The sequence below is a fragment of the Pinus tabuliformis genome, chromosome J (genome assembly GCF_031772625.1).
Source record: "Pinus tabuliformis cultivar Carrire ecotype Pingquan chromosome J, CPIR1, whole genome shotgun sequence".
Lineage (NCBI taxonomy): Eukaryota > Viridiplantae > Streptophyta > Pinopsida > Pinales > Pinaceae > Pinus > Pinus tabuliformis.
The window spans coordinates 257,687,400-257,695,510 of NC_142295.1; positions in this window are offsets into that span (position 1 = coordinate 257,687,400).

An 8,111-nucleotide genomic window follows, 5' to 3' on the forward strand; every position below is an offset into this window, starting at 1 on the left:
CCCTAGAAATATCAAATCTTTGAAAGGGAGTAAGGGGAAAACCCTAGTTTTCACTTTCTAAACCTATCTATCATTTTATGAGGGGAGAAATTCACTAGAAAAAAGGCTCACTAGGAGTTTTTCTAGGGATTTCAAGGGTAAAGGATTTAACATGCAATAATCAACAAGAATTTAGAATAAACATTTGCATTTAGACAAGGAACAATATAAAAACACTAGCAATATTCCATCAAATATAAACTAGTAAAGATATGGAACAAAAATACTCACAATTTATCTAAGAACATGTCTTATTTCAATCTTATAATGATGCCTCCACAACAAAAATTAGTTTCCAATAGCCAAAATCCACACAAGATTACATCTCCACATGTTGCAAAGTACAACAAAGTGAGTTGAGCTCTTCTAGAGAGACAGAAATCCAAAAGTGTGTTGATGAAAATGAAAGAGGTGATACTCTTTCTATATGAGACATATCACCTCTAATAATTCATTAAAAGACGCTAATTGAGTTTGATTTTGAGTAGACATAAAGAAAAATTGGATTACAAGCCAATCCACTAGCACAACAACAAAACATGCTAATAAATATCCACACGTGTGAGCCATAAGCCTCTAAAATGGATGACAACATACCCTTTTAGGGTTCAAAATGCACCACCAATGCACTAGAAGCGCTACAACGGTCTTCAAGCATCATGACCAACCTCAATTTGAGGTAAGTCCCTCAAATCAAGCCTTAGAGAATTTCATTGTGTCCAAAATCCAGTTGTGCGTTCCCAACATCATCTCTATGGGTGCCAAGTAGATAACATAATGCTCTCTATCTCTAGCTTTGGGGCTCCATCAAGTGCAGTAATCCCTCTTTCATAATTCTGGTTGATAACCATCCTCATTTGGGCTCTAGATCAAGGCATGCCCATCAACTAGGTTCAAGGCCAACCTAGGGGCATGTTGGGTCCACCTATACATCAATAATCCTCCATGCTAAATAGAAGCTCAATCCTTCATCTAAGAGTGCTCTGGGGTGTCCATCAATTGCTAAGATCATCAAAGTTCCCAAGGTTATGTTGAATATGGGCAATGTTACATCTGCAAGATCATCATACTCTTCAAATGTGAAGTATGGCTTGGGCATCATGTGGAGTATGAGTGGAATAAGGTTCCCTTAAGGCCTCAACTGCTTTGAACCACCTAACAAAACCATCTCAAACTCAAGTGAAAACAACCATTCATTAGAGACTAAAACCGTCGATGCATCTAAGTGGACCATACTTAATTGTTAAGGGCATATTAATACTTCAAACCGGGATCACCTACAAATATGTAACTAGATCAAGTCCTGTAAAATTTTTCCAAACCTTTATAAGGGTGGCTAAGTAGCCAACCCTATTAGGTGCTTCCAACCCCCAAGGGGAGGTGGCATTTCCAACGTTAACCCTTTAATCCATAGGTGTTAGTGAGAATATGTGGCAATAGATGGGAAGGACTTCATGGCTGGGTGCCTTAGACAGGGGTTCAGCTAATGAGAGTCCACATCTTGAGTGTATAGATTTAATGGAGGGAGAAATTATGGAGGCATGAGTTACCCCTTTTGGCCTACTTTTTCCACCTCTTTGGTGGGCATTTTACTTCCTTTTGATAATGCTTTTTAAATGGTGCACAACTCAAAGAAAAAAGATTGCTCTTTATGATATAGCATTTGTTTTACCCTTTAATATGAAACAATTTCTCGCTCATCAGGTTTGGGACATGAAAGGGTTCCTTTTGATGAGATGGAGCACCTAGTGCTCAGGAACTAGGTGATGGCTAATGAGGGGGGTAGATTTCATGCTAGGAATTTTCCCACACGCTAACTTTTGTCCCTCCAATCTTTTGCATTTTAACATTTCTTTTTCTTGTGTTGTGGCCATGTTATGCCTTTTCATTCTTTTAGTTGCATCAACCTCGAGGGAAAAGGTTTTTGGCAAGACTGAATGGTGTGGTTATGTGAGTTCCAATTTCAATGAACCCACGATAGTTAAACCGAAGGATGGAGATGATGTCAAAGGAAATGATGTGAGATGGAAAATGTTAAGTATGGAAAAGGGTAATATACACACTACAAATCAAGTTTCCAAGTAGTGCCTGCTTATGACCCTAAGGCCTCAGGAGAGGTCCCATTGGATTAGGGTTAAGATTTAACCCCCCTGGTAAGGTAAGAAAATAAGTTTACAATCACGATTAGTTCACCCCTTTATCCATGTTAAAATTCCCAAAATATTAAGTAAAAACATTCGATTGCAAAATGGTAAAAGTACTTGTTGAGTGGTAGCCCACCTTCATCAAAGAGGAACATCAGATGGTGAGAGGTGCATGATTGGTGTAGATGGTGGAGAAACAAGAATATCATCATAAATCAACAAGTGTGTAAAGCTATTTGTTGGTTGGCTATCCAAGATAGGAGATAATTTTTTCTCGTATGGGGTTACCCATTTTGGTGAGTAACATCTAGCTCCGACTTGGGGACGTGCTCATCGTAGAATGCATGATCCATATGCTCGAATAGGTAGTTTGTGAGAATTCCAAAAATCCCCGGGGGCGTAGTCCTGTTACTTACACACTAAAAGCAACTTGTTTGCCAGCATCTGTATGAGGTGCTAATTGTAACTTTTTTATATATATCATACAAAAAAGAAAAAAACTAGCTAAGTGCAATCTACTCTAGGATGCAACACACTAGCATCATAAAAGTAATAAGTAGGATGCTCACACGAAATGCAACACACAAATGCAATGTAACTACTTATCTAAAATACATCAAGTTCCTTTGAGCAAAGGCATTTTCCTCCTAATGGGGAAGGAAAGAGTTCACCATCGAGCTTACCAATGTAAAAATACTCAACTCCTACTTTGCCATAGATCTTAACTAGGATAGGATTACCATGAACATGGACTAGATCACCCACTTGAAACTCTTTGCCTTGTTTTTGAACATGTTGCTTCTTTTTATTTTGGAATGTTGGCCACTTGGTTTTGTTTGTTTGTGTGCTTTTAACTTTGCATACATTTCGTGAAGGTTCGACCTCTTTAAGTTTTTCATGGACCTTTGGCTCAAAGTGCTTTTTCTCGATATGCAGGTCTTTTGGAGGTATGCTAGCTTTGGATTTTCCAATAGGCTTGTGGAATGGAAAAGGTTCCATATCTTCCACATGCTCAGGCATGTGTGGCTCCCTATAAAGGATGAATGGTCCTCCATCTACAGTAAGTATAGTGGCATATGATAAGTCCATTTGTAAGTATCCTACAATTGAGGCACACCACTTCTTAGACAAGAGAATCCCTTTGGCATTTGGCACATCTATGACTACAATATCCATCAATACATAAATGTCCTTATTAGTAGCCAAGGATGCCTTGACATCCTTTATAAGACCATAGATAGGTATAGACTTTGAGTCAAACCCACACACATTCTTATAAGGCCTACTGATTTCCATCTCCAATTGTTTCATGACTCTTAAAGGCATTATATTGGCAAAGGCACTGGAGTCAAGCATATAATTGTGCAAAATTAGATTGTTTATCACTAGGGACAATAAGAAATGTGCATGCCCTCCATTTCTTCTATCATTATACATGTTTTGGTGAATCGCTAGATTGTCTTTAGGCTCATTTTCAAGGTTGAAAGCCTTCTTAACTCGCCCTATTTGGGGTTCAATTTTGGTCGGCTCCAAAAGAAGCACCTACACATTCATCTTGTCTAACAAATTTCCTAAGTCAACATTGAAAGACACATTAGGATTATGGGTATTGGGCTTAGGGATGTTCTTAGGTGGTGGAGGCGGCCTATCCTTCTTTTGGAGTGCGACACTAGAACTAGTGCTTGCTTGGTTTTGGTCATTACCTTTTCTAGAATAGTGTATGCCTTTAAACCTTGCTCATTCCTCAACAAGCATGATTGGCTCATCTTGATCACTAGTGGCTTTTTCAGTATTGTCTTCATGTTGTTGTTGGAAGAAGGATTCTCCAAGAATGATAGTGTATTGGCACTAAATTTGACCCAAATCAAGGCTAGGTTACCTCTACAGGTTTTGCCTTACATAAACTCCTATTTGCTATATTGACATTTCCCTCATCATATGACTTCTTTCCCTCCTCTAGACTAAAATTTGCATACTAAAATATTCGTAGCAAAAATATTCATGACTGCCCAAAATTAGCATCATTATTATAATAGTCATTATAACTTATAATCATAATAAGAAATTAAAATTTTTAATTACAAAAACATTATAGTTATTATTATAATAATTAAAAATATAAATTGAATAAAATATAAATAAAACATAATAAAAATTAAATTAAATTAAATAAAAATGAAATAAAGTAAATAAAATCTCAGATTCGATGCTTCTGTGATTCATGATATAAGCCAAGATCTTCCGGAGAAAATCACATCGAAAGTGATTCATGATATAAGCCAAGATCTTCCGGAGAAAATCACATCGAAAACTTAGGGTCGATGTGTTTCGAACCTTTACCTAGCTTCATCATCAGGATCTAGATGAGGAGCAAGATCAACAGAGCACTAATTTATATCAGAGATACAACGGTAAATTCCCAACAATCAAAAAAGAAAAATAAATGAAAAGATATGTTAAGCGATAAAAACCAATTTATTAATTAGTTATTTGAATTTATTTAATATCTATTTTTATTATTCAGAAATTATTAACAATTTCTAATATTTTATTATATAAGTTACTAAGATTCAATTACCCTATCAATTAAAACTATATAATTGATATTAAATATAAATAATGATTGATTAAAAATTATATTTATCTAATAAGAAAGGGAAAATTCTATAATAATAATATTACTAATAATACAAACCTATAAATTCAATTTGAAAATAAATTAAAAAAAATAAAAGAAAAAAGACCTAGAACATAATACAAACCAACCAGGAAAGGGGAAACAAAGGAGAAAAACCCAGGAGGTTAAGAACAAAGAGAAGGGACCCATGAGCTGCTTAACTTCCATCCATCGCCCCAATTAAGAGTCTTACATCTCTTTTCAATCTCGATGGTTTCTCTTAATTTTCGAAGATGGAAATGATCAACTCTAGTGAGGAATAAGAAAATATGGTGTTTTGATAATTCAACATGTTTTTCTAGAGCAGAGTGATTCTTACAGTGTCTAAGGTCCATTGCGTGCTATTGAATCCTCTGAGAAATGGAACGACCAGTCTCTCCAATGTAGGGGGTTCTGCAAGAACATGGAATTAAATAAACATGCTTCGTGCTTTTGGGATCAATAGGGTCTTTGACAGATCTTAGAGAGCCACAAATGGTTTTTAAAGGACTTGAGGTGGAGCTAATCTTTTTCTTCCTCAGAATTCTAGTGATCTTATAAGTCATCCCCTCGATAAAAGGAAGTTGGACTCATATATATTATTTTAATTAAATCTTATTAAGTTTGAATTTGCTATTTAAATTTGATTTAAAGCTATTTTAAAATATAATTAAGAAAATATGAGCTCGGTTTAGTGGTCGAAAATAAATATGAAATAGATTCCAATACAATAACAAATCTGATAATTTGCTTCCCTCATCAAATATGAACCAATTTTGCACATTTAAAATTTAATTGTCATTTGTTTTGTTGCAAGCTTATTAGAGAAAACATGAATTCAATATTTTTAAAGGTGTAAAAAAGTAAATTTCAGATTTTATGTATCATTTAAATTTCCGGAAAATGAATTTTGCTTACATTAAATGTAGTTTATTATTTAAGGCTTTTGTATAGCTCGAAAATTTTTACCAGAAATTAAAAAGTAAAAACGAAAGCAATTTTCCTAGTGAAAATTATATTTTAGGAAAGATTAACTAGGGGTGAGCATATATTTATTATATTTTCAGTTACTATTATGTGTTTTATATTAAAAATAATTTATGTTTTTAGGAAAGATTAACTAGGGGTGAGCATATATTTATTATTAATTTATGTTTTTAGGAAAGATTAACTAGGGGTGAGCATATATTTATTATATTTTCAGTTACTATTATGTGTTTTATATTAAAATTAATTTATGTTTTTCTTTTTTGATGCAGGAAAAATAATATGGACATTTTAAAGGCTTGTTGGGTTGAATATTTGGATGGAACTAATTAAATAAATGGATTGTGTATTTTATTTAGAGAGAAAACAATTATTAATGTAAATCTTTTATTTAGAAAGTTATAGAAAACTGAATAAGAAACTAAATCCCACAAGTATACAAAGAATGTAAATGATCATTAGAGGGGGGGTTAAGCTTTGAGTAGTTTTGTGATAAAGTTTTGGGGAGGAGTTGGAGACCTATGGTTGCTATGGTTCCTACACACATGTTGTGTGAACTAGATTCAAGAACATTGTAACTCTTTATGCATTTTGATAATTAATGTTCATTTTCTTTATTTTCACTCTTGAATTTTATATTCTGGTGCAATGAGCAATTTAATTAGACTAACCTGATTAGATGATAGATTGTTCTACATGATTCAAATTTGTTAATTGTCTAGATATTTATACTATCTGAAATTTCCAAGTTAGCATGTTTCTTTGATGGTTTCTAGTTTGGATTTATAATACATGGCATTGATATTTGATTGTAGCCTTCATAAGAAACATTATTGTAAACTAGAATTTTGTGTTTGTTTTTTGTGCTTATTTCTTTATTTTTTATTTACTTCTTCGTGCCTCTTAAGGGTTTGATGGTTGACTTGATCACCATCATTTCTTTACAACCATAACTTGAATATTTACCTTAAAGTATTATACCACTTAGGGTTTTATATTCAATGCATATTTATCTAAATTGTGTAATAGAAATTCCACAGTACTTGGTATTGAGATTATTTCTTTACACCCCTTACAGCAAATATAATATATTACCATAATTATGCGTTTTATATTTTCTTTATTTTATTATGTTATTTTCTTGTGTTGTTTTTGCATAATTTATCTTAAATACATTTTGAAGTTTATGGTATGTTTATGAATCATTTATTTATATAAGTTCTATTTAAACGTCAAAGTTTAGCCACTTCTTTTAAGCACTTTATATCGTTAATTTGACCCTATATATATTCGCTTATTAAACATATTTTTGATTAGAAACAGAGAATACTTGCTAAGGTGAAGGGAGGCCAACCCTTTTAACCTAAAGTGGGAGGATTCATATCCTCGGTGAATGTGTTCTTGGATTTCTCTTTGTCATTGGAACAATCTGGCAACCAACATAGTGAAAGGAGCATTGTCATGTACATCATCTAGATGCTTTGGGGCTTCCTCCTCTTCCACCATATTATGGGGACACTCCTTAAGGGTATGAACTCATTGCAAGTTTGATACCAAGGGTTTCCTTTTTGGTGAACGATGTTGGTTGGTGCAAGAGTGTTGGGAACATTTTTTTGTCAAGCATTGCCCCCAAAAAATGAATTCTTCTTGGGAGGTCTCTCTTTATTGAATTGTGGTTTGGGAGGAAAATTTTGATGAGCTATTTCCCTTTCCCTTTCCAAAATTGAGAACTTGTTCATCATAGTCATCTGCCCTTTCATCAACTCAGTAGTAACTTTGTCAAAACTTTGGGAAAATTCTTTCAAGGTAGGCTTTGTTTGGGTTCCAAGCTTGGTTTTTGGTTCAATTTTAGCCCTTGGATAAGCAAGAAAATCAATTTTGGATGCATTGAGATTTTGCTCTATTTCAATAGCCAAGATTTTAGCCTCATCTAAAGATTTAAGCTTCTTGTCTCTTAGAGCATATGACATGTGTCCAAGAAAGGATTTAATGAATCTATCAAGGATAGTGTCATGAGTTGGTTTGTATAGATTAGGGACTTCCTTGAGTAGATTATCAATGTGTGAACTCTCTAATATTTTCATTGTCGGTTTTCTAGCTTCCTAGGATTTGTCAGGAAGCATGATTCCTTCTCTGACCATGGCCCATCTTTTGTTGAAGACTTGGTGGAAAATATCCTCGTCTATAAGAATGCCTTGGGGCAAAACTAAGGTACCAATCCCTAACACTTCCTTTTAAGGTCAATACAAATAACATCATGTAGGAATTTACAGGGTAAGTTCCTC